The 26,857-nt window shown below is 39.9% G+C and overlaps 1 pseudogene; it reads left to right on the top strand.

Moving 5' to 3' along the window:
- Positions 1-12,865, top strand: LOC100725638 (intelectin-1-like; annotated as a pseudogene).
- Positions 12,866-26,857: the final 13,992 nt, after the last annotated feature.

The raw sequence follows: 26,857 nt of genomic DNA on the forward strand, positions 1-26,857 counted from the left end.
ATGGAGGATGCTAAGAAGTTTGTGGCTGGTGGGAGCAATGATCCCGAACTTCCAGGTTTGGGATGGTGCAGAAACACTTATGTCAGGCCAGCCAGTCTCCAGAATTTAGGGCACAGGCAGGCTCAGAACTCCAGAGTTCACCAAGCATGGCAGGGAGTGGGGAGGCCAGTGGTGGCCCAGGCATGCTCAAGGCTCACTGAGCTTCTCCAGTGCTACAGGAAGCCATGAAGTTCCCTGTATGGGCTGAGTGAGAATCCTAAACTCGGTGGGCTTGGGGGATGGTGCAGGTACACTTACCCCAAGCTGCCCAGCCTCTGGAACCAATGGTGCTGGCGGGCCCAGAACTCCCCAGCATGACAATTTAAAGAGGTGCAAAATATTTAAAAGGTTGTGAAGGAGCTCAGGGCAAAGGCCTTGTGTTCAATTCCCAGTAGAAGGGAGGAAGAACAAGAGGGGAGGGGAAGAGAGAAGGTGGAAAAAGAAGAGAAAAGGAAGAAGCCTCAACCTTGATTTCCAGCATTTTTCTATGCTTCTCTAGTCTTAAAATACATTTCTAGTTCATGCTGAGCAAGTTCTTCATTATACTTATTATAGCCATCATGAATTTTTGATCTGAAATATGATTTCTTCTTTGTTTCCTCTGTAGCCTCTTAGTTTTACTTATTTGTTTATTTATTTTTTACTTTTTTTGTAATTATCCTAGAAAACTGAGGGAGTGACTTCTGATTTGTCTTATTGCATCATGTCCTGGATTTGTCCTGGGTCAGCTGGAGGTCTGGTTACATTTTGTTTCTGCATCTTGTCATTTTCCATTTTTAAACTTTATTTTGTTTTCTGTGTTGATGCTTGTAAATTGCTCATAATGACAGATTTATGTCTAATACCAAGGCTTCCCTAGAAAAGGTCTATTCCTCCGATATGTCTTTTAGGTGTAGATGGTTCTGGGTCTTTGTATCTTTCCCAAGATCCTACATTCGCAATTTTTTTAATGTTCCCAATTTATGAAGGAAGAGATGTTGTTGTCTATTTGGCTCACCACTCAGATCTTTGGTACTGGACAATAGTAATGGTAATGACCTTAGTCACAGTGTTGCTTATAAAGGTAGAATAACAGATTATAACAAGTATAATATCCTGCCTAAGTAGTGTCACTAGCAATAGCAACAGATCAAACATAGCTTAGTATCTTAAAAACTATGGAGACTATTAATTTGGTATCTTTAACCATAGGGTAAGACCTATAGTTATATAACAAAATGTAATATAAGTTAAAAACTTGTGCTCAAATAGTTTTCCCTTAGAAGAGCAATCTTACTCTGTGGTGGGAGAATTCAAGAGGGCTAGGGGACAAAACACAGAGATAATTGAAGGGATATGTAGTGGAAGCAAGGATAAGGAACAAACATTGATCACACAAGCTTTGGGAAGCTGGAGAACAAGACAGGAAAGAGAGAGAATCCAGCAGAAGGCAAAAGGTTCTCAAGGTGGACCAGAAATACCTGATCCAATGTTTGCTCTTATGAAAATGTCATAAAAACAATAAAAATTTTGGCAGACAGAGAGAAATTAGATGAATATAACAAAACATACACAAAGGTAAAAATCTAAACACACTTAAAATGTAACACAAAACAAAACAAAATAAAAAGATTCCTGCACAGAGACAAGAAAATAAAACAGAAGAAACAGCTACAACAAATTCCTTTTGTAGCCACAGTTCTTTGGTAGTGTCTCTATCAGTTATATAAACTGCATGTTAAGCCATGGAGCTCTGCAGTAGGATTAGTGCTAGGTAGGGGATGATCTTGGCCTCCAGATAGGGGAACTGGGGCCAGGGACTTCAGCCAGTGACTTTCTGTATGTGCCTGCCAAACCACACACTCCTTACCCTGTTGATCCCTGTGTTGCTCTTCTGGTTGCTGTGGCATCCTCAGACAGAGGCAGGCTGACGGTGCTCCATCTTACAGAGAGTTGGCTTCTCCCATCATCATACAGGTATCTCTGTCCCATTTTCCCTGACTTTGCCTTTTGTCCTCTGTCTTCTTTTGCAAGATGGAGTGTGTGGGAAACTGTGACCTAACTGCTCCTGCTGCCACTGCAGTGTCAGTTGATCCCACTTTGATCTCCTCTGCCCATGGGAAGAGCGTCAGCCTCCTAGTTATTGCTGTGATACCGTGCAAGGTTGCTTAAATTCTCTGAAGTCCCTGGCCACATGGCATGAAGGATTTTGCTGTTTCATTTACTGCTTTTGCACAGCTGCTGCCAGGATGACACCAGCACCACCACAACTTCTGGAGACTACTACAAAGTTGCTCTGAGCAAGATTTAAAATAAACTAGTTGACTTTCCATGTTTATCAGTGTACCTGTTCTAGGTTTAGGTCCCTCGTTGGGAGATGGGCAGTGATTCATAGTAAGTGTATCTCTATGAATCACTGGTCCTGGCTGAATCCTGTAACGCCAGAGACACCTCAAAGGGCCATGTAAGGCTACAGCTGTGGACACCTCTCTCCAACCATAATTAACTAGGTAGAGACTGCAACTCCAGGCATCTCCCTCCTGCTGTGTCACTCCTACCTTAAATTTCATCATAGAGATAAGACAGTTCTCTTAAATTGGTATAATTTACTATGTGGAACAGTCTTTGAAGTGACTCTGAAGGTCCTTCTCAGTTCCCACACATTCCTCCTTATTCTCTTTTTTGTTTGAAAACTTAATAAATATAGGCCACCCACAGAAGATCTTTGTCTCTAACACTGCTAGAAGCTTTTTTTTCTCCCACAGCCCTAGAATCATATTACTTGTCTAAAATATTTAAGCCTTTTCTGTAAACTTGTTTGGTAGATTAGGAATCTTGACCAGTGCTCCTGTACAACACCACCACCCCTGCAGGAATCACTAACCATAGTGACTCATTGATTCTGTCCCACAATGGAGATAGCTCACAGTCTACCTGGTCCCGCTTGAATTTCCTTTCTCCTAGAGTGTGCCACAGTGTTCAAATTCTATGCATCCCTCTTTCATCCCTCTTTCACACTACAGGGCAGGAAGGGTTGTGGACTGCTTTTGCTTTGGTCTCTAACCTTTTTGGTGGGATTCCAATTAGCTGCTAGCATACAAGACAAAAAAAATCTGGGTGCCCATTGAGGAGGGAGTAGTGCTGGTGAAATCTTCTGCATCCTCAGCATGGAGGAAGGCGTAAGAATCAAGGTGCCTTTCATCCCAAATCTATCTTGTTTGGCTTGAGTTAGTCACACATTTGCAGTCTATCAGCTTCTTGAGGACATCTTAGTTTGGTGCTTCTTGCTCAGTACACAGGCAGTAGTGCCACCAGCAGCATGGTGATCTTGATCACCATTTCATAAAATCCTATGTCTATGGTTTGTTTGATGTGCACGTGTCCTATTTCAGGTTGTTTCGGGGGTCAGGATATATGTACCTCCATTTCCCCCAGTTACCTTTGTTTTTAGTTGATTTTCACCAAGTAATTCAATGTGGCTCCTTTTCTATTCAGCCACATTGAATTCTTTGTTTTTAATCATTGAATTTAATTCTTTTTTTTTCTTCTTTTGGCAAGTGTACCTAAGTATTTGTCTTTTTTCTTTCTTCTTTCAAAAACTACTCTTCAACTCATTGAGAGTTTTGTACTTTTTGGGAGGAGAGGAGAATGGGAAAAATGATTTAACACATATCACGTGCAGGTGTAAATTCTCTACTGTGAATGTGAACAATATGTATATCTAAAATATACCAATAAACTTAATAAAAATGAAAATATATGTATCTGTTTAAACACATTTTATCAGTTCTTGTTCACAGTACATAATGATTATACTCATTGCAATGAATTGCTACGTAAATATAAAACATCTTAGTTCTGCTTAGCCCCAATCCCCTCCTATGTGTACAGTCTTACACTTTTATTTTAGCATAAGTACAAAATGTACCTGAGTTTGACTATTCGTTTTCTTCCTCTAACAGCTTGATATTGTGCCTACAGTCTCTGATAGACTGCTGTGTTGTTCTTTACAAAAATTTTGTAGTTCTTAGGAAAGCATTGTGAGATATTTGCAGACAGTAAGATCTGCTGTACACCAGGAGCCCTTCCAGCAACTTGAAATGGTGGATGGGAAATTTGGAGATCTATTGAGCATGGTAAGCTTTGTTTTATTGTTGTTCCCATCTCTAGTCTTGAGCATCAAGAGTTCGCCTTAAGTCTTCTCTGCACCAAGTTGCCAATATCTGTGGAATTCTGTAGTTATACTTAATTTTGACATGTTTTCTAATTGGTGCTGGGTGATCTTCCTGGTCCTTTACAGGATAATCCTGGGCCTCATGACAGGTCTGAGGGTAGCCAGGATGCTGGGGAGCAGATGGTTGTCAGAACTGTAGGCAGTGTACTTTTGTTGGAGATTTTCTTAATGCATGCTGTTATTGTATTCCATTAATGTATTTGAGTATTTTATATAAATTATTGCATTGAACCTAGAGAGGCAGAAAAGAACCAAGAAGACAAAGTTTTTTCTCCAAATTATCACCACATTGTCAGTGCTATAATAAAGTGGTGTATGCAGTATGTGATATCACTGAGGTAGAGCTAAGCAGACTGGGATTTGAAAACTGAAGAAGGGCTCTGGGAAAGGAGATATATACGGATCTGAAGCATTAAATTCATTTTTAAAATGCAGATAGTCATTACTAAAGATTCAGCAGTTCATAACAAAGTGAGGAAATTAAAGATAAAGTCATGATATTGAACTAAATTTATTCAAGGTGAAATAAAGGTTTAGAGTTTTGTGAAGTGATCTTTTTCCTGTTTTGTTGTTCATACTTTCTTTTTATAAAATTATTATATAATGGCATATTTTCTTCTTCCTTTTTGAGACAAGTTCTTTCTATGCATTTCAGGCTGGCCTTGAGCTCACTTTGTAGCCCAGGCTGGTCTTGAACTTTGAAGGATCCTCGTGCCTTGGGCAGGATTACAGGTATGTGCTTACGAGTCCTGATGGTATATGATTAAATTTAATAAAGTGTGCTTGGTATGAAAGATACAAATAAAATTCCCCAAAATACAAATCAACTCTTCTTAGTGGTCATCTTCTAAAAATTTTGGGGGGTAATTGGTTCCTGAAATTCCTGAATCTGGAAGCAATGCTAGTAAATGGCCTTTCAGAATTGTCCTTGACTGCCAGCTCTTTCTGTTATCAAGAATAGAGGCCTCACTTGCACTGCGCATAATGCCAGTAGAGGGTGAGGCTGGAGATCTGGTCAGTACCCACTGGGATTTCTCCATAAAAGACTCAGAGCCTCACTCCTCCTCAGCATCTTTGTGGAAGGAACACACAGTCTCCACCTGGTTGGCAATGCTCAGCTCCAGGCCCAGTGTGGAGGGAAGAGAGATGCTGTCTGTGAGTTAGGGGAAGACTCATTTCTGCCCAGTTCTGATTTAGGTGCCAGATGTGTGGAGATTAAAAAAGAAAACAGGAAAAGAGCTGAGGACCCGTTAGTGTATATTAGACTAGATAGGAGTATGGTAGTGACAAGGACATGGAAGAAGGATGGTTACAACAGTGACTTTCATCTTGATTTTCCTCAGATTGCAGTGACCCAGCTTGGTTTTCTGATGCTTCTTATGGCAGCCACCCGAAGGTGCAATGCAGATGAGTCTCCTTGCACGAGCCTGGGCTTCCCAGCTCATCTTTACTTTTGGAAGAAAGTAAGTAGCTGAGTTACTTCCAGGATCTGAGCCTCTTCTGGGCTTAAGATGACATCTTTAAGATGAGCTCAGGTCACCTTGGATGTAGGCTGAATGCTGATTTCTGACCTCTTGAGGGATCTGACCTGTTGCAAGGAGCGTATTACTAAGGCCGACCTTGGTTCAGGCTCTGGGCCTCATTTTACCTGAAGGGACTCTGGGAGGGCCTGTTTGTCCTCCAAGCCATTCCTCACTCCTATGACCTGGCCTTGGACTTGTGTGGCAATTGCGTGGTCTGCTTTGTATCCAGAGACCGTTTTCTTTTTAGCCCTCCTTTCTGCAATGAGAAGCAAGGATTTTCAAGATTTCTCTTCATTATGTATTTTTTAAAGAGAGAAGCAAGTTTTGCTAAACATCCCCATATGTGTTCTTCATAAAAGCAGTATTTGTTAGTTGCATTTGAGGCATGGTGTGGCCAAGGTACTAGATGCTGAGATGTTTTTACAAGGACCATGAACTCGTGAGTATCAAATACCTTATATCTGAATGTTTCTGAATACAAAACTTGTCACTGCCTCTTTTCTTCTGATTTGTACTGGAGTGAAGATCAGTACTGAAGGTCCTTTACTCTATGTCCCTGTTAGTCTCTTAAACACAGCCAAAACTATCTGCCTTCTACCCTGTCTTTCAAGCACATCAACCTATCTATACTTCTTTGTATGGTGGATATTTTTTGCTTTATTCTTTTCTCTGGGCCTTTGGACATGTTGTTTCTTCTCTTGCATTTTCGTCTCTTTCATCCTACTGTTAGTAATATTCATTCTCTCACAATAAGCTGAGGTGTCATTGTGTTGGACTTCTGTGACTGAGACCTGCTGTGCTAGATCATTTCTCTACCTCCTGTCAGGCCTCTCCTTCTCCATTTTCTATTCTTTGTCTCTATTCTCATCTGAATCTCTCTTTGTTCTCCTAAACTTCTGTTTATTCTCAGTATACTTTTTTGTTGGATTTTTGGAAATGCTCTAGAAGGTTTTTTTTTTTTTCTTGGCAGCTTGGCCAGTATTAATTCCTTTGAATGCCCTGAGCCCTGGGCAAGGCCTAGCATCTCCATCAGGTTATGTGGGGAGGTATATGTTAAGTCTGTGCTGGATGCCAGGCCAGGTGGGCTGAATGGAGATGACACTGGCCATCTCAGCGCTTTTCATCCCAGACAGTGAAGCTCTGGTTCAGTGGAGAAATGAGTTTGAGATTAATGATAAAGGGAGGCTGGATTTTGTGTCAAACCAGCAATGAGAATAAAACTTTACATTTTCTCTAGCTTTGGCCAGTGCTTTTCTTGAGGAAGAGACTTGTTCTTTGTCTCTATTTCTGCCCCAAAGCTGCAGTGAAGCCAAGCAGAGGTGCCATAATGCCCATGGTAAGTGTGGTAGCACAGACATTGGAGCAAGCATGGGGTTTTATTTCTGGTAGGTTTTCATTTTTGTATAAAAAGAATGGGAAACTGTACATACATTATGTATTGGGTAAAGCTTGGGATTTCAATTATTTTTAAACATTCATTTGTGTGGCATAAATTACTTTCACATTGTTGTGCAACCATCACTGATGTCCACCCACTGAAAATTGTCATTTCCTCTAATTGGGACTCTATCTACTAAGTAACACCTTCATATCTCCTTTCCCCTGTTGTTCTATTTATGCTTTGGATAAATTTGCTTATTTTGGATACCTTTTAAAAGTAGATCATAAGTTAGTTGCCTTTTTATGCATGACTTATTTTTCTTAACGTAATGTCAGCCAGGTTCATACATATTATACCATGGATAATTTATTTATGTTCAACTTCAACCATTATGTTTGCATACCTTTATCAGTAGATATACACTTTCCATGTAATATACACTGTATTTACACACATAGGGACAATGTTTTGCTTATGCATTCATCTGCTAGGGAATATTTGTGTTGTTTCTACCTTTTGTATGTTGTAATCAATGATGCCATGAACAATAGCATACTGATATTGGTGGGAGTTCAGACTTCAGTCTTTTAGGTATATGTTTGGAGTGGAATTGCTGGACTGTGATAAATCCATGTTTAACTATAGGAGGAGAGTTTCAGGGAGTTTTGGTAATTCTGTTTTGACTCATTCACAAGGATGTGGTCTTCTGAGCTCAGGAGATCCAGTGGTCCTAAGGACACAAAATGATAGGCTTAAATGAGGAGTGTTGGGGTCGTGTTTATTTTTCCAGATGTGTCCTGCCTTTGTGGCTGAAATGGACCATGAGTGCAGACAGGTAGGCTCTGGGCTGCTTCTCCTTACAAATGGCCTGTATTGCCTTCACACCAAGAATGGCATCATTTACCAGACCTTCTGTGACATGACCACTGCGGGTGGCAGCTGGACCCTGGTGGCCAGTGTGCACGAGAACAACATGTATGGGAAGTGCACAGTGGGTGACCGCTGGTCCAGTCAGCAGGGCAATAGTGTCAACTACCCTAAGGTGACAGCAACTGGGCCAACTACAACACCTTTGAGACTGCAGAGGCGGCCACAAATGATGACTACAAGGTTGGTGCCTTTGCCACCACTGTGGGATGTGGTGAGGCCTGGAGTGTGGCAAGGCCACAAAAATGCAGGAGGGAGGCTTGAAATATGGGGTGTGGAGCTACAGCTGGAGCAGGTTAGAGAAATACATGTCTCCAATCTCAGCTTTCTCCCAACAGAGCCCAATAAAAATACAGCTCTTGGATGGTGGTGGAAACCATCATCATCTGAAATTGGGAGTGTTTGATTCCACCTGTCCATCTATAAACTTGAAACAGCTGTCAAAGTCAGCCGAGTGGTTCATGTGTGTGTCTTGTTTTTCTCATGGGGTCTCCTGACCTGCTCAGGCTCAGTGTTGGCTGCTTTCTAGAATCCAGGCTACTATGACATCCAGGCCCTCGACCTGCGTATCTGGCACCTGCCAAACAGTATCCCCATGGACAACTGGAAGAATAATTCCCTGCTGAGGTACCGCACGGCAGTTGGGTTCTTCCAGAACCTGGGACACAATCTGTTTGGCCTCTACCAGGTACATTGGGCTTCTGGCTGAGCTGATTTTCATGATATAGAGAGTAGTAGAAATTTGAATTCAGGAGGGAGTCATTCTCCCCTGGGGCTGTCTTGCCTGTTTACTATACCATAATTCATACCTAGCTTCTGTCTGATTCCATGAAGAATTCTTACGAAGGAAAAGCAATCTGTTAGAGTGAATTGGAAGAGAAAGACCAGTAGTGGCTAGAGCAAGAGAATTTGAGACTGAGACCAAAGGGAATGGTATGTTGGAGAAGCACAGACAGAGGGAAAGATTCTATGCTGTCCATTTTAAACAATGTCTGTGGTCTGGGAATGTGGATCAGCGGTAGAGCTCATGCTTTGCATGCTCTAGGCCCTAGGCTTGACCACTAGCACAACAAAAAATAAAAATGAATACAATGAAATGAAACACTGTCCGTTCATCAAAAACCAAATGTTTTTACTCTAGACAGCATCCTAGTGAGAGCCAACCCCATTTTGCTCGCTCAATGATGTTTTCACTTCCCACAGAAATACCCAGTGAAATACGGAGCAGGAAAGTGTAAGATTGACAATGGGCCTGAGAAACCTGTAGTCTACAATTTTGGTGATGCCGAGAAGACAGCATCTTATTACTTCCACTACGATCTCAGTGAGTCCTCAGTGCTCCTCTGAAGTCTTTGTAGGAAAGATGATAAATGCAGTTATAATGAGTAGCAGTTATCTATCACTTACTGCAGCCTAGTTCTCCTCTATGCATGTTATGTGTACAGTATTGCTCCCTTTAATCTACATGGCAGCTCTTGAGGCTTGAAGTAGTATAGCTTTTTTTGTGCAGATTAGGACAAAATCAGAAAGAGATTTAGGTAATTACCTTATTTCAAAGGCATGTGTGGATTGGCTACAATTTGAACTAGAGAAGTTTGCCTGTGGACTCTACTCCTAGAAACCATATTTCTAACCCTTTATAAGTTGTGAGAAGCACATCACATCCATATGAACAGGGAAGAATAACAATGTTGAGAAAATTGTATTTCTTTTTTCCAATTTTTTTTTTTTTTTTTTGGTACTGGCATACTTGCTTCATGCTTGCCTTGCCAGGCAGATGCTTATGCTGCTGAGCTAAACTCCTGTCCCTGCATTTCTATTTTCCATAGAAACTACAAATCAACTATAAATTTGTTTAATGTAAATCTAAAGTTTGGCAGCATATCCATCCTAGAGGCTCAGCCTGTGCTGTAAGATCCACATATGTTTTTATGTACATTTGCAATTTGAGATTTTACAATGAAAGTGAACAAAAAAGCATGAAGAAGATCAGTGTGAGTGCCTTGCCTGCTGCAATGTGCCTGGAGTGATGATATTAATGATGATTTTCTTGCATTGTTGAGTTTCCCTCTCTGCAAATCTCTGCCAGCACAGAGGCACCTATGAGGACCAACTCTTGGATTTTTGCGTGTGGCAAGGTTCCTTGTGCTCAGCCTTGGGCCTGGCATAAACCATCCATTGGTCACAGTGGTTTTGGAGTCCACTGGTGGAGCTGGAAATGGGCTGCATATTCAGTCTGGCACAGACGGCTTCTGTCCTTGTCCAAAGGAATCGATTTCTACTATCTTCCTTAAATTTTGTTTTCTCTCTCTTGTTTCCAGAGGAGTTCACTGCAGGATATGTCCAGTTCAGAGTATTCAATGATGAGAAAGCAGCGAATGCCTTGTGTGCTGGAGAGAAGGTCACTGGGTGTAACACCGAATTTGTGAGTTTTTGTGGATTCCAAAGGGATCTGTGAGAAATGATCTCTCTAGATCGCTCTCTCTCTCTCACTCTTTCTCTCTCGTTCTCTCTGTCTCTCTCTATGTCTCTCTGTCTGTGCCTCTCTTTGTATGTGTTTGTGTGTGTGTGTGTGTGTGTAGTGTGGTCTTCCCTTGCATTCCCCTGGATCTTGAAGACCAGAGGCATCAGTCTCTCTATCCAGGTATAATTGTTCTATGCTTTTGAGGCCCCAAATCAAGAATTGAGGTTGAAATGCACCATTGATGTCTACTCAGCTTTTGCAAAAAACACTCAGTTGCTTGGGGCTATGGTGTGGATTATGCTCAGGACTAATCTGTGAAACATTTTGGATCTAAGACAGACCAACAGCCAGCCATGTTATTCTCCACCTGACATTTAATTTTCAGAATGAATTTTGGTGTTCCTTGTGTCTAGGGTATGTGTAGATACACACTGTGGAGGGACTGTGAGGGGAAACCTGACATCTTATAATGAGATTCACCCAACTCATCCTGACCACTCTTACTAAAGACTTTGGACTGAGGTCATCATAGGAACTGCCTGCCAGCACAAGTGTACTCGGTTGTCACCTGTAGCACCATGATATCCCCCTAGTTCAGAGAAATATAGACTCATGCTGTTTTTTGTTTTTCGGTCAATAAGGCTTTGGCCAAGAGAAAAGGATAAGGGATCTTTGAGCTGTTCACTTGGGCCCCCGTTTTCCCCTCACTAACAGTCTGAAAAATGTCCTGAGCTGCTTGCAGGTGACCCTGAGGACCACTCCCTGTTGTTTTTTACAAGCCCTCAGCCATCAGGTGTCTCTTACCCAATTGAAGAGGATGCAACTTCTCTGGCAACAAAGGTATGAATGCATAATGGAGGATGATTATTGGGAGGCCCCCAAGGGACAGGTCTCTTTGTGACAACCTGTCTTCTTTAGCACTTTACTGACATGGCCCGAAGCACAAGTAACGCAGTGTGCATGGGTTCCACCTACACCTTAGAGAAGCTTTCAGGTAGCACCTCCCCTGTGCCATTCAGCAACACAAGATAGTGTGTTCTTTGTCCAGCATCTAGTAGGACATTGACACAAAGCCTCTGAAGTGTAATGGATATATAAACAAGGGGCTTGGGAAGGGAGCCAAATGTCACAGCCTTTACTGTGTATGTGTGAAGGTCTGGGTTTGATGTTCACAAATTTCCCTCAAAACCAAACAGAAACAACTAGGGGCTACAAAAGAATGTATCTGTGCTGGGTGTATCAGAGCAGTGACTATAGAAGAGGTAACTTCTAAGCTGAGAAATAAGCAGAAATGCATGAGGTATTAATGTAACTTATGTTGAAAGAACAGTATGCGCAGGGCTCCTAGTGTTTCAGAAGAGATGTGATGTTGAGGGAGCTGCAGGGTGCTTTGCAGCTTTGGCATACAGAGTGTAAGATCAAGAGAGTCCTACACTCTCTAAGAAAGAGGGAGATGTCTCCCCTCTTAGGGAAGAGCCCCTATGGAATTCACAGAGTCCCATCAGGGACATTGAGAATGAATGTTCAGAAAAGAGGAAAGAAAGTCAGAAAACGGGATGGAAATAAAACTAAAGGAAGAGAGGTTTTCACGAGTGTAATACATCAATACCACCAATGGAAATTCCCAATGGGGAGCAAAGACTTCCACTGAGATATCTTTAGCTTCACCAGCTGATCTCTCATTACCCTTTCCTCCTTTCCTTCTTTTGTAGCACTGCATTGGTGGGGAAGGCTATTTCCCAGAGGGCAATCCCAAGCAATGTGGAGACTGCTCTGCCTTTAACTGGAATGGATATGGAACTCATACTGGATGGAGCAGTAGCCGGGAGATAACTGAGGCAGCTGTGCTTTTGTTCTATCGCTGACACCATCTTCCTATGGTATCCGGCATTCATCTTCCATCTACCAGGACCCAGTGATGGAGACTAACTTACATAGTGTCTAGAATGCCAGTGGCTGAGCAAAGTGAAATAAATCATTTTTCTTGAAGTCTTAGTGTTTCTGAATATTTTTCATGCAGGGTGGAGAACTGTAAGGATTTTCAAAAGAATGTATATGGTGGAGTGATTTTGTATCAGCTGTATCTTTAGTGTTTGTAGTCTTAGAGTTTGGAAGTTCTACAAAGGACGATGTCATCCCCCAGGACTCTCTCAAATAGACCCTTTAAATAGTGAGAGAAATAAAGGGCAAGGAGGAGGCATTTTATCTGACCCCTTCCTAACTCTTATGGACTGAACAAAGAAAATCTGAATATTTCAAAGAAGATAATATTAGTGTACCACAGAATAAAGGGATTACCTCTATTTGTATTTGGTTCATTCATGGGTGTCTGTGGCTCTTTTCTTATGTTAAAATGGGCCTGACAGGTATGTGGTAATGATGACTCTTGAGTGTCTAACCCTGCTGGGCTTCCATTTTCTGGGACTTCTTCAAAAGAAAGGAAGTGGTCCAATCATCCCCATGGTGTTGATATAGAGGAATGAAACTCCCAACCTGCTATGTCCATGAGTTCCTGTTCTCTAAAATTGAAGAATGAATTTTGGGAACAATGGAGGTTAAGAGTAGAATATATTTATTGAGAGAAAGAAAGCTTCTGTCTGACAGGATATAGAAGGGGTCCTGAGTGGGTTGCCAAGGACTCTGTCTTTTCTAAGAATTTTTATAGAGCAAAATCATGGGGCGAGATTGGTTTAAGGCAAGGGAAGACTGGGAACTCATGAAGCAAATGGTCATAAGGTGGGTCATAACTGTAGTTATCCAATAAGATTAGTAGTTCAGGTAAAATTGATTAAATTGGGGACAAATAGGAAAGCAAGTCATGTAGGAATCAGGCATTCTTAGAGCTGTGACTCTTCCCTAAGGGGATAGGATGGTGACTCTAGGCTTCCTCAGGGTGATAAGGAACTAATTAGAACATCAGTCCTTAGGATGTGGATGCGTTTGTTTGATTTTTTGTATTGAGGCCTGGTCCACATCAGGAGGTGTCTTTCTCTCCCACAGTTGCAAGGTATCTTTAATGGCTCCATCAAGGACCCAGCCCTGTCTGACTGCCTATAATATTTCTAACAAACTCAGCTGCCTGCAAAAATCCCCCCTCTGAAGAAGTAACTCAAACTTCCATGAGAGGGTAACAGGCAGATGGCTGGCCTTGCTTGTGCAGGCTAAGAGGGTCGCAATTGTTGAATGGCAGTCAGAGGTTTCTCCACAGAGATCCTGTCTAGAGGCCCTCCATAGACACCAGGCACTTTCATCTTGGGTACGTGCACAGCTTTAAGATGGAGAAGAAAAAGCCAAATAAATAGTTAAGTATGGATGGGCCAAGGATAAGATTAATAAGACAATTATGAGTATAATTAACAAAGATTTCCATCAAGAAGAATTGTTAATAGCTTTCCATAAGGAGGAGAAAGACAAGATCCAGGGAATCTCAGAGTCTGACATGTTGTTAATTTGTTGTCTAATGTCTTGAATATCTGCTGAGACATTAGCAAAAGAATCAAGAATGCATATACAGCATTCAGTTTTTACAGTTGCACAAGCATCCCCCTGTGATGCTGCCAGAACATCTAATGCAATCCAATTTTGAAGGACAGCCTGTCTCATTAATTTTGTTTCTTCATTTAGAGGTTAGAGACTAGCAGCAGTGTCATCTAAGGCCCACTGAGTATAGTTAGTCAAGGCCTTGATAAGTTGCATGATGTTTTATAATCCTAGGGAAGGGATAAAGACAGAGGCCAAATGATCATAGCAGTGGAACATGCTTCTGGACCATCGATGTGATAGGTGAAGAAAATTTGCAGGTTTCTCAATACTTTTGACACTTCTGCCTTGTAACCATGCAAATCCTGATGTTCATCTGCATATCCCCCAGGGGCCAGCCAAGGTCACAGATTGGCTCCACAAGACCAATGAGTGCCATTGGGTCTCCCCATCTAATTCCAGGGTGATTAAATCAATCTGTAGCAAACCAGTCATTAGCCTGTAAAGTTACTGTGTGTACACATTGTTTAAGTGGTGTCCATCCCAAGTATTTAGTGGCATGAGGCCATTGGGAATAAGAGGGCTTTTTTGTTGTTCCAAAACATAAGGGAGGGGGCTTCCAAGAGAACATGGCGGATAGATAATAGCAGCTATGGAGGCTCTCTGAAAGACTCGGCTCATAATTCAGGAATGGTGCGGACTAAGGAGTCATAAGCAGGTGGAGATATGCTCTGCTGACCCAGGAATGAACTGGGCTGAGAGAAACCAACTTGGAATGCAGTCCTGGTGCTAGAACAGGAACAGAAAAGCCTCTGTGGAGGCTGGAGCCCGCGCCATTGGAAGCCTGGATTTGGGTTTCCCACCGCGCGACGGCTGCCTCTACGTTGGCTCGGCAAGGAGAGAGACGTGCGGAAGCTCTGCAGGACGGGCTGGGAGCCATGCACTGACTTGTGGTGAGGTGAGTGAGAGAAACTGACACTCTACCACAGTTTGACTCCAGCGGAGGACATTCTGGGACCAGGCAGACCTGCAGGAGCAGGGTGCGGTGGCGACTTCAGCCACATATCCCCCTCTTAGGTGGGATTGGTGAGAAGTGCCTAGCCTACGTGATGCTGCTGGTGGACCCAGTAGGCTAGCCCAATCCAGATCCCAGAGCCTGATGGTGGCCTGGAGGCGCAGCCCCTCATAGGCTGCCTGACTTGCAACTTCCTGGTGGGCTGCAGTGGGCAGGAACACCTAGCTGGTGCAATTCAATCAGGCTGTGGCTGACAGGAGGGAAGCTGGGCCTCCTATATAAGCTTGCATATTTAAGGAATAAAAAATATGGGAAGAGGCCCCCAATCCTAAGAAACAGGTAATAGCGGACACCGCACCAATAGACATAAAGCGCCATCTAGAGAGCCTCATAGATCAATTCAGGAATGAAGTTATCAATGACCTGAAGCTAGACACAAGCAGAATAGTTAGAGAAATGCTAAGGACCACCCAAGAAAAAACAGATGGTGGAATAGAAGAACAGAAAAAGAGGGGAGAATTGTTTGATGGAGAAAATAGAGAAAGCATAGAATACGTGAAGCAGGTTCAAAGGGACTACCAGGAAACTAAAAAGTCTATTGAAAACTGGCATAACAGCTTGAAAGAAACTAAGGACAGACTATCTGAACTGGAGTGCAGACTCGTAATATGGGAGAATGAAATGAAAAACTTCTTAAAAGTAACAAAGAAACAAACAGCAATAATATAAAGACAAGAAGATGATAAGAGGATCCATAACTTAAGAATTAAGAACATAAAAGAAGAAGTAGGGACACAAACAAATGAACTACAAAAGCTACTCACAGAAATAATCCAGGAGAATTTTCCTAATTTAGCAAAAGGTAAAGATACTCAGATGTATGAGGCATACAGGACCCCAGCCACCTACAACCCAAACAGAGCAACACCCAGGCATATAATAATAAAAATTCCAGAAATTCAATACTAGAACAGAATATTAAAAGCTGTCAGAGACAAGAAGCAGACCACTTACAAGGGAACACCCATCAGAATTACAGCAGATTTCTCAGCACAAACCATCAAATCACGAAGAGCGTGGGGGGAAATAATTCAAGCTTTGAAAGATAATAATTTCCAGCCAAGATTGATAAATCCTACACAACTGTCCCTGGAAATTGATGGAAAAACAAGGTGCTTCCAGGATAAAGAGGAACTGGGGGAATTTGCAACCACCAATTCAACTCTACAGAGAATATTGCAGGATATTCTAAAAAAGAAAAACACAAAGAATCCAGAAATAGTGGCGGGGAGGCCACAATGAATGGAGCAGAGAACAAAATGAAGAAGACAAACTGACAACTAATGACAGAAAAGGAGCTCAACAGAAATGAGGCAGAGAAGATTGGATGATAGGAACAGCTATTTTGGCGAAAATGATGTCTTAATAGGTAATACTGATTTAGTATCATCTTGTTTTGAAGTCTCATCAAACCTTTGTTCTTCTGTCTCCATTGATCTAAACAGGTTGTATCTTATTGGATTTTATTATGTACGATAGTATAAGCAAAAACTTTTATAGACAAGGAGATTATACAGAAACCATTGTTCATTTTCTGTTATTTGACTCTAAATACCCTGTAATGCTGTTATTCTCTTAAATGGTTTTACATTGTTTTGATATATTTAATGCTACAATATACGAAGTTGTATTCAAGGATTTCAAGGAAAGAGACAATATGGTAACTACTTTTATGTCAGGATTATCTTGTGGTGAAACACTATTCTGCTTAAATGGTTATGTTTTGATCTGCACTGTTTTGCTGTTATGCCCTCTTTTATCTCAATCTCCACTCCATTATTTACTTTTTTATTTTTAACCTTTTAATTAAGGGAAAAATAAATAAAAATAGCAGGATATATTATAGCAACCCACTTTGACTTTCCATTATCTTGATAAAGCCCTGTATTACTCTCACCATCTTGTTTTTGATTGATGTCCCCCTATTCTGTTTGCTTGATAGTACTAGATTCAAAAGTTTAGGCAACAGCTGTGAAGATACTGAGAGTCATTATGATGCCCATTCTCGATGACTTTTATCTACTTTTGAAGACCTACAATGTCTCCAATGTTTTGGTTTTGTCAGTTTTGTTCTTTACTGTTTTGTTCAATTTTATTATAACTGATGATATAGGCAATTCTATTAGAGATAGCAGGAGGCATTATGGTAACCATTATTGATCACCTTGTATTATGCTTTTACATTATCTATTATGTCCACCCTTTTGATTTGATTGACTCTGTTCTGTTATGTCACATTTGGTTCTACTCCCTTCCAAAAAAGTAATAAGAACTGTGGGAGTAACAAAACCCAAAATGTGTAATTGTCATTGTACAAAAGAGAGGAAAAGAAAGTGCTCTAAATGATATAACTGCATGTATGTTTAAGTGTATAAGATAGAAAATGATATCACTGAGTTTTATTGGATCATTGAACAGAACTGTTTGCAGTCTCACTGTTGGAATGTCCACTTCACAAGCTTTAACTTTGTGACTTGAACAATTATTTCTAAGATGACAATATGTAATCCATTAACTAGTGATTTCCTACTGTTTATTTTTTTCTGTAAATCTGTATAACTTGTACCCTTTCTCTGCTTTTTTTTTTCTCCTTAAATAAAATTTTTAAAAAAACATAAGGGAGCTTCTCTACTGCGATATCCTATGGTGGGAGTTAACCATAGATACTCATCCCATATTTAAAAATAACTATATTGATATCTATGGTTGTTGGCCCTTAAGACAGGACCTTTATTTTTATCTAATAGGGGCCATATTAGTGTTTGTAAAGAGGTTTTAGTGGCATTGTTAGAAAAAAATCCGATTATGTCCGGGATCATTAAGAGAATAATTTATAAGCCATTTTATTACTTTGTAATTGTGGGCAAAACTATGAACTACTGAATCTCTTTGTATCTCATTAATATAGTCTTGTAATTTATTCCAATCATCTGCTTGAATAGGAGATATCCACCAAGGAAGTCCTGATGTACTGCACAAGGACAGTAAGCCACATGTCCAGAAAGAGGTTTGTTGCAATGATTTTGCATATTTTTGTGCCCACATTAAAAAGGAATTGCATCCTCCTTTGAGCACTGAAGTGAACAGTAAAAGGGCTAATAGTAGCATTGCTTTTCTGAAGTCCTTGTTTTCTTTTTGAAGAAGAATCTTAAGTCTTCTGTGGGTTCACAGGAGTAAGTGGGTGATTGTTTAATTCCAGTGACAGTCTTTGGTTCCCAGGGTTTGAGTCTTGTGTGATGTATCCAGGTGTCCAAGCTTGTTGTCTTGACTGTGGAAGGAGCAAACAGAATCACAATATAAGGTCCTTCCCAAGTTGGTCCTAGGGAAGGAGATAATGAGGGAGGAGATTTTACCAGTACGAAATCTCCAGGGTGGAATATAGGATTTCCTTTTTCTGTGGGCTGAGCTTCTGTTAGCTCTTGAAGAGTTTGTTGAAATTTAAACAATGAAGTGATGTCTTTTAATAAAGCATCAGTTTCTTTGTCAAAGAAAAAATCATTAGTGCGGAAAGGATGTCCATAAAGCATTTCAAATGGACTGAGGCCTAAGATTTGAGGTGTATTGATAAGAGCTAAAGGCAGTAAATAAGACCACTGAAGATGGGTTTCCTGAACCATTTTATGAAGATGTCTTTGTAGAGTCTCATTTACCTTTTCTACTTTCCTGATAACTATGGCCTTCATGCACAATGGAGATGACAGAGAATGCCCGGTGCCTGAGAGATACTTTGTGTTACTGTTGCTTTAAAAGGAGGTCCATTATCACTTTGTAAGCTCTTAGGAAGTCCAATTCTGGGGATGATTTCTGAGACCAAAACTCTTACTACCTCCTGTGCTTTTTCTGTTTTGCAAGGGAAGGCCTCAACCCAGTTTGTGAAAGTATCTACCCAAACCAATAAGTACTGAAGTCCCTTACTTTTTGGCATATGAGTAAAATCAATTGCCAGTCTTCTCCAGGATATTTACTATGTCTCTGTATGCCTGGAGGAACCATGGTTTGGTTAAGAGGATTGTTCTTTTGACAGAGCTCACAGGTCTTAGTTACCTGTCTTATTGTCTGAGCAAGTCCTTTTCTATGAATAACTTTGAGGCCATCTGCTGAGGTTTGTCTCCCCCCAGAGGAAAGGTTTGGTGTAAAGAGTTAATTATTTTCCATTGACCAGCACTAGGAAGAAACAATTTTCCATCATCTGATTGTAACCATCCTGATGGAAGAAGCTGGCATCCATGGGAGAGAGTCCATTCAATTTTGGCCTGAGAGTATTTGGGTCGAATATGTTCAAGGGACCCCTCCCAGATCAGGGGGGCTTGAAGATGGGGTCCTCAAGCAGCCTTTTTAGGTGTTGCATCAGCCAGTTGATTGCCCTGAGATATTTCATCAACTGCTTTTTGATGTCTTTTACAGACTTGGTAGGGTAGATAAACAGATAATAAAAGATCACCTATTTCCTCATTATATTTTATAGGAGATCTGTTGGTTGTTAGGTAACTTTTTATTTCCATATGACTGCATGAGCATGTAATACTAGGAAAGCATACTTAGAAGCAGTATAAATATTGACCTTTTACCCCTTGCTGAATTGTAAGTCTCTGGTCAGAGCCATGAGTTCTGTTAGTTGAGCACTAGTTCCCAGTGCAAGTGAAGAGCTTTTAAGAACATGGTGTAAAGTTATCACTGCATATCTTGCTTTTGTTTTAATTTTCTATAAAGGAGCTTCCATCACAGAAGAGGGTTAAATCTGAGTCAGTAAGTGAAGTGTCTAATGAGTCTTTTCTGACTGCATATGTATGAAGAATTACCTGTTCACAGTCATATTTATCAGTCTCATTTCTTCCTCATGTTCTGGCAAGAAGGTGATGGGATTTATGGAAGAACATCTCTTTATTTGAATGGCTGGTCCTTCTAGAAGTAGAGCCTACTATTTAAGAAATTGGTTATCAGACAGCCATAGATGTCCCTGAAAAGAAAGGAGTCCTGACACATTGTGAGGTGTGTATACAATGAGATCTTTGCCTAAAGTCAATTTGGTTGCCTCTGGCAATAAGAGAGCCACAGCTGCCATGGCTCTAAGGCAAGCAGACCACTTCTTAGCTACTATGTCTAATTCATGACTCAGATACCCTATAGGCTTTTGAGCAAGTCCTTGATCTCAAGTAAGCACTCCCAAAGCCATGCATCACTTCTCTTCTACATATAAATTTTTTTTAATTTGACTTAAAGAAAGACAAGAACTTAGGATGCTGAGAAGCCAAGCAAGCACCTCTCTTCCCTGGTAAGCAGTGGCGGTGTGGTAGACTGTGGCCCTTCCAGGGGGAGAACCACCAGCAGCTCTTGAGATCCACACCAAGTTGGAACTTAGGACACTGGGAAACCAAGCAAGCACCTCCCCTCCCTGTTAAGCAGTAGTGGTGTGGCAGACTGTGGCCCTTCCAGGGGGAAAACCAGCAGCAGCTCCTGAGATCTGTGCCATGTTGGAACTTAGGACACTGTGAAACCAAACAACCAGCCTGCCTCCCTGCTAAGCAATAGTGAATCTACTGATGCACGGCCTAGAGTCAAACATCCCACTTCCCCTACCCGCTTTCTCCTGCCCCCCCCCCATTAGCAAATGGGAACCATAAATCTGAGCGTCTCCTGGGAGGTTCACCAGAGCAAATAAGGGGACTTCCTTCTACCATTTCGTTGAAGGCAAATATTTTTATTACTGTTTTGCTCTATTCTGATTAATGGTACTGCTCTATTCAATATTCTGTTTTGATAAGTTCTGTAATGTTCTGTATTTCTTCTCATTTTGATATACATGATTGAAAGAACAACCATTGAAAGATAATGAAATATACTGTGATACCTATTACTGTTATCCCGGTAACCTGCTGTGAAGTTCTGTACCAATTTCCCTGTACAACCTTAGTTGGCTTTATTCTGTCTTGTTCTGTTGTATTTTACTACATTCAAAATAAAATTTAAAAAAATAAAGACAAAACAAAATGGAAAATGGGTAGAAACAGTACATACTTTCAAAGAAAAAAATAAAGAGTAATAAATCACTTGTTGATGTTTACATATTGTCCTCTTACAAATAATCATTCAAGATACAAAAGTGGAACATATAAATGGGAATTCAAACAGTGAGACTGCAGATAGTTCTGTTCAAGTGTCTAATAAAAACTTAGTAATATGGCTATCAATCCTATACACTTAAACATGTATGCATTTATCCATATCTTCATTTATGTTGAGATTAAATAAACTAAAGCAGACTAAAATCGCTCTGAACAAAGAATAATAGTATTGCTGGATTTCACATCATGACACTCCAGAATCAGCATTTGGGTACTGAAGTGGTTTTTTTTTTTTCCTTCAAAGCATTTGTTCATTTCATCATGTGTCATAAGATCGGTTCTCGTAAACTGTTTATAAGTTTTACTCAAGCATGAGTCTTAACATGTATTTCTATCCTTTCTATATTAGAGGGAGAAACAGAACAAAGCAGGACAGAACTAAACATGTTCCTATAGACACCTAAAACTAAAAAGACATAAAACTGCTGTACAAGGAGTTCTACTCTGTTGTCTCTTGTTATCATCAATAGAATTGGCTATATCATCAGATAAAGTATAATTGAATATATCAGTAAATAACAGTATTAATAGAAATACAACCTTGTAGATAGTATAGAACTACAAAAACAGGTGGTAATCAAATCAGAATGGGTATCATAGTGAATCATTGTCATTTTCAGTATAGTTATCTATACTCTCTGACTTGATACTGTCAACCTAACAGTTTTGAATAAAATCTGTCAATAACAAGCAGCAATCAAACAAATCAGATCTATGATCAGTCATGATATAACAGTGTAAGTTATACAGCGATCCAGATTAAGTTAATAGGAAATTAAAGATGGTTACTGTGCTATATCCTGATAATTTTGGGATAGCTGTCTGTTCCCTCAGATCTAGTGCTTGTATACAAACTGGGAAGAAATAAGTTCTGTCTAAGCAGAGTGGTGTGAGTAATATGGGTTTTAATTCCTTTTTAAAGATTTTATTTAAAAAAAACCAAAACACTAAAAGGGTACAAGTAGTACAGAATTTCAAAAAAAGAAAAATAAACAGTGAGAAATTACTAGTTAATAGATTACATATTGTCAGCTTAGAAATAGCTATTCAAGTTACAAAATTAAAGCATACAAGGTGGACATTCTAACATTGAGAATGTAAACAGTTGTGATCAATGATCCAACAAAAACCTAGTAATATAGTCATCTATCTTACACTACTAAACACACTTGCAGTTGTATCCTTTAGAGCACTTTCTTTTCCTCTATTTTTTACAATAACATTTACACATTTTGGGTTTTATTACTCCCACTGTTCTTATTACTTATTTTTGAAGAGAATAAAACCAAATGTGACAAAACAAAGCAGAGTCAGTAAAAACAAAAGGACAGACATAGTACATGTGTAAAAACAGAATACAAGGTAATCAACAATAGTTACCATAATGACTATTGTTACCTTAAAAAGAATTGCCTATATATCATTCAGGTATAATAAAATTGAACAAAATAGTACAAAAGAAAACCAATAAAACCTAAACATTGAAGACATTACAAAGAAGATTCAAAAGAAGATAATAGTCAATCCAGGATGGGCATCATAATGAATCTTACTGCCTTCAAATTAGTTGCATATAGCCTCAAACTTGATACTATCAAGCAGAACAGAATAGAGTAAAATCAGTCAAAACAAGATGGTGAGATCAACAGAGGGCTTCAAATCAAATTAACAGGAAATAAAAAACGTTACTATAATATATCCTGCTAATTAAAAAAAATTTTCCCCTTAATTAAAAATAATTTAAAAATCCATTAAAAAAAGGGGGAGGCTAGGGCTGGGGATTTGGCTCAGCGGCATAAGCGCCTGCCTTGCAAGCAGGCAGTCATAAATTCGATCCTCAGCACCGATAAAAAGGAAAAAGACCAAAAAAAAAAAGGGGGGTGGAGATTGAGATAAAAGAGGACATAACAACATAATAATACAGGTCAGAACAGAACAATTTAAGCAGCATAGTGTTTCACCACAAGATAACCCGACTTAATAGTAGTTAGCATAGTGTCTCTTTCCTTGAAATATTTGAGTAAACTTCATATACTATAGCATTAAACATATAAAGACAGTGTGAAATGATTTAAGAGGATTTATTTATTTATTCTTTCAAATATTTATTTATTCTTTCAAAGAATCAACTTTTTGATTCATTGATTTTTTGGATTGATTTCTTGGTCTTTATTGCATTGATTTTTGCTCTGGTTTTTATAATTTCCTCCCTTCTTTTGGCTTTGGGCTTGACTTGCTCTTGTTTTCTAGATGTTTGGGGTGTAACATCAGGTTATTTATTTGTGTTCATTCTGTTTTCCTGATGTAGCATCTCAGTGCAATAGACCTTCCTCTGAGGACAGCTTTCATCGTATCCCACAGATTCCAGTAAGTTGTATTTGTATTTTCATTTACTTGTATATATTGCTTAATTTCTTCTTTAATTTCCCCTGTGACCCACTGATTACTCAACCGTGTGTTTTAGTTTCCATGTGTTTGTCGGATTTTTGCAGTATCTTTTATCATTAATTTCTAATTTCATAGCACTATGATCTGATGACATGCATGGGATAATTTCAACTCTTTTGCATTTATTTAAATATGTTATGTGAGCTAATAGATGGTCTATTTGACAGAATGACCCATGTACTTCTGAGAAGAACGTATAATCTGATGTTGTTGGATGGAACACTCTGTATATGTCTATCAAGTCAGTTTGTACACAGGTATGATTCAGTTCTGTTATTTCTTTGCTGATTTTCTGTCTGGTTGATCTGTCCTTTGGTGTCAATGGTGTGTTAAGGTCTCCTGTTATAATTGTGTTACTGCTAATTTGGGTTTTCATTTCTGTTAATACTTGTTTTATATAACTTTGTGCTCTGGAATTTGGTGCATATGTATTTAAGGCAGTTATCTCTTCCTCTTGAATTTTCCCCTAACCAGTACGTAATGACCTTCTTTATCTCTTCTGATCATTCTTCGTTTGAAGCTCACACTGTCTGCAAACAGAATAGCTACCCCTGCTTTGTTTTGAGTTTCGGTTGCATGCACTATTGTTTTCTGTCCTTTGACTTTCAGTCTCTGAGTATCCTTTTGGGTTAGATGGATTTCTTGTAGACAGCATAGGGTTCAGTTTTGTTTCTTGATCCATTCTGCCTTCTGTTTCTTTTAAGTGGTGTGTTGAGACCATTTATATTAATTGTTATCACTGTTATATGTTGGTTCATTCTTGACATTTTATCTGTATGCTGATGAATCTTTATCTTTCTGTTCTGTTTAATTGTCTGCTTTGCTTAGTGTTTTTTTTCCTAAGTGTATATAAACTGTCTTTCAGTATTCTTTGCAAGATTGGCTTGGTGACCATGAAGTTTTTCAGCTGTTCTTTGTCATGGAAGTATCTTATTTCTCCATCAATTTTGAAGGATAGTTTTTCAGGGTACATCAGTCTAGTTTGGAAGTCATTTTCCTTTAGCATCTGAAATACTTTACTCGATGCTCTTCTTGATTCATTGTTTGTGCTGAGAAGTCTCCTGTGATTCTGATAGGCTTTCTTTTATGAGTGATGTGTCTTTTCTCTCTGACAGCTTTTAATATTCTATTCTTATGTTGGATTTCTGGGATATTGATTATTATATGTCTGGGTGTAGTTTTATTTTGGTTATGACTATTTGGAGTTCTATATACTTCAATGATCCTGATGTCAGTTTCCATTCTGTCGTTTGGGAATTTTTCAGTTATTACTTCTCTAAATGTCCTCTTGATATCCTTTATGCTGTCCCCTTCTTTTTCATTTATCCCTTTCAATCATATTTTGTTTTTCTCTGCATCATCTAGCAGCTGCTGAATTGTTATTTCCTGATTACTTGTTGTTTTTAAAAGATTTTTCATTTCCTGTTTACTAGCTGCAATCTTGTCTTTGAAGTCTGAAATTCTATCTTCATTTTCATTGAGGCAGTTTTTACAACATTCAATTTAATTTTTGATTTCCTGTATATTTCTTTGCATCTGTTTTATGTATTCTGTTTATTTCTTCTATTGTTCATCCAGGGATTCTACTTTTTTGTTTAGTTTCTCCAATTTTTAGCTATCTCTTATTTAGATATGTTCAGCATGTCTTTCTTTTATCATTTGTTGTTTTACCTGGGATATCATTTCTAGTTTGAATTCCTTTAAAGCTTCCCACAGCTGCTTCTTTATTTCAGTAGCTATTATTTCAGGCATTTCAGGTGTATGGCATATATTTTCTTCTATGTTCATAGCTCCTGAGATTTCTTGGGATGGGCTAGAGGTTTGAAATTGCATTTTGGTCTTTCACTTTGCCATTTTCCTATATTTCTGTGTTTCAAGTGTTGTTCCAAGGCTTCCCTGGATGTGTTGGAAATCATCTCCTGTGTCCTAGGCTCCTGGGACAGAATGGAGGTTTCTGAGCCTCATCCAGTTAGGGCCTCAGGCCTTCCCTTGCCACCTTCAGTGTTCCAGGTAGCTGGGCAGGCACCTAACCACTGAGGATGATGGGCTAAAGCTCTTCCTTGGTGAGGACCAATGCCCTGGAATTCACTTCACTTGCTCTCAAATGCCGTAATTCAAGAAGGTCACTGAGCATAATATACTTGGTCCACAAAACCTCCCAAGGCTAATCTAATGTGGCTGGGCTCTGGCTGGTTCCTTGAGCTCCAGAAGAGATGATCTTAAAGTTTCCCAGAGCTTGTTGTGGTGTGCACACTCACTCCTGCTGCTAGCTGAGTCTCCTGGTTTGGGAGAAGGTCACTGGGCATTTCCTGCAGAGACCTGAAACCTTCCAAGATTAGCCTATTATAGATGGTTTCTGGGTGAGTCCTTGAGCTCCAGAAGAGATGATCTTAATGTCTCCCAGGGCTCTTGATGGCAGGCTGACTTTTGTTGTGTTTAATTTTACCACCCTTTATTTATATTTTAAAAGGGGTAAAATTAAACACAGCAAAACAGAACAAAAAAGCCATGAGAGCAACATAAGAGATAAAAATTTCAAAGCTAGATGACCTGATGTCTTCAGTATTGTTCATAGTCTCTTGTTTTCTTCCAAATAGTTGTCCATGTCTTTGCATACAGAGAATTCATACAAAACAACATGGTATAAAACTGATCTGAACAGAATGAGGATCACAGTTTAAGTCCTCAAGACTAGACAATAGGTAAGTCACTAATGGCTGTCATAGAGTCACTCACTCTCTTCAGATAGCTACCCATACTTTCATGTACACTGAAGTTCAACAAAACAAAACAGGCTAAAATAACACCATTAATTAGAAAAAAGCAAAACAGGGATAAAAGTGTTTGCTTTCAAAGAGATGGTAGAAGGAAATCCCTCTCAAGGGATGTCCAGATCACTGGCTCCCACTTGCTAATGAAGAGAGGGAGAAATCTGCGTGTGTGTGTGTGGGGGGGGGGGTTACTTGGTTTCCTGGTGCTCCAGGGCCCAGCATGGTGCAGGTCCCAGTAAATGCTGGAGGCACCCGTCTTGGGATGCCAGAGCCTGCCACACTCACAGTCACTCCCTGTAGAGAAGGGGTTGCTTGGTTTTCAGTGCTCCATGTCCCAGCATGGTGTGGGTCCCAGTAAATGTTGATGACTCCTGTCCTGGCCCACTGGAGCCTGTCACAGCCACAGCTGCTCAT

Source organism: Cavia porcellus, unplaced genomic scaffold, assembly GCF_034190915.1.
Source record: "Cavia porcellus strain 051 isolate PalLab524CR breed Dunkin Hartley unplaced genomic scaffold, mCavPor4.1 scaffold_7, whole genome shotgun sequence".
Lineage (NCBI taxonomy): Eukaryota > Metazoa > Chordata > Mammalia > Rodentia > Caviidae > Cavia > Cavia porcellus.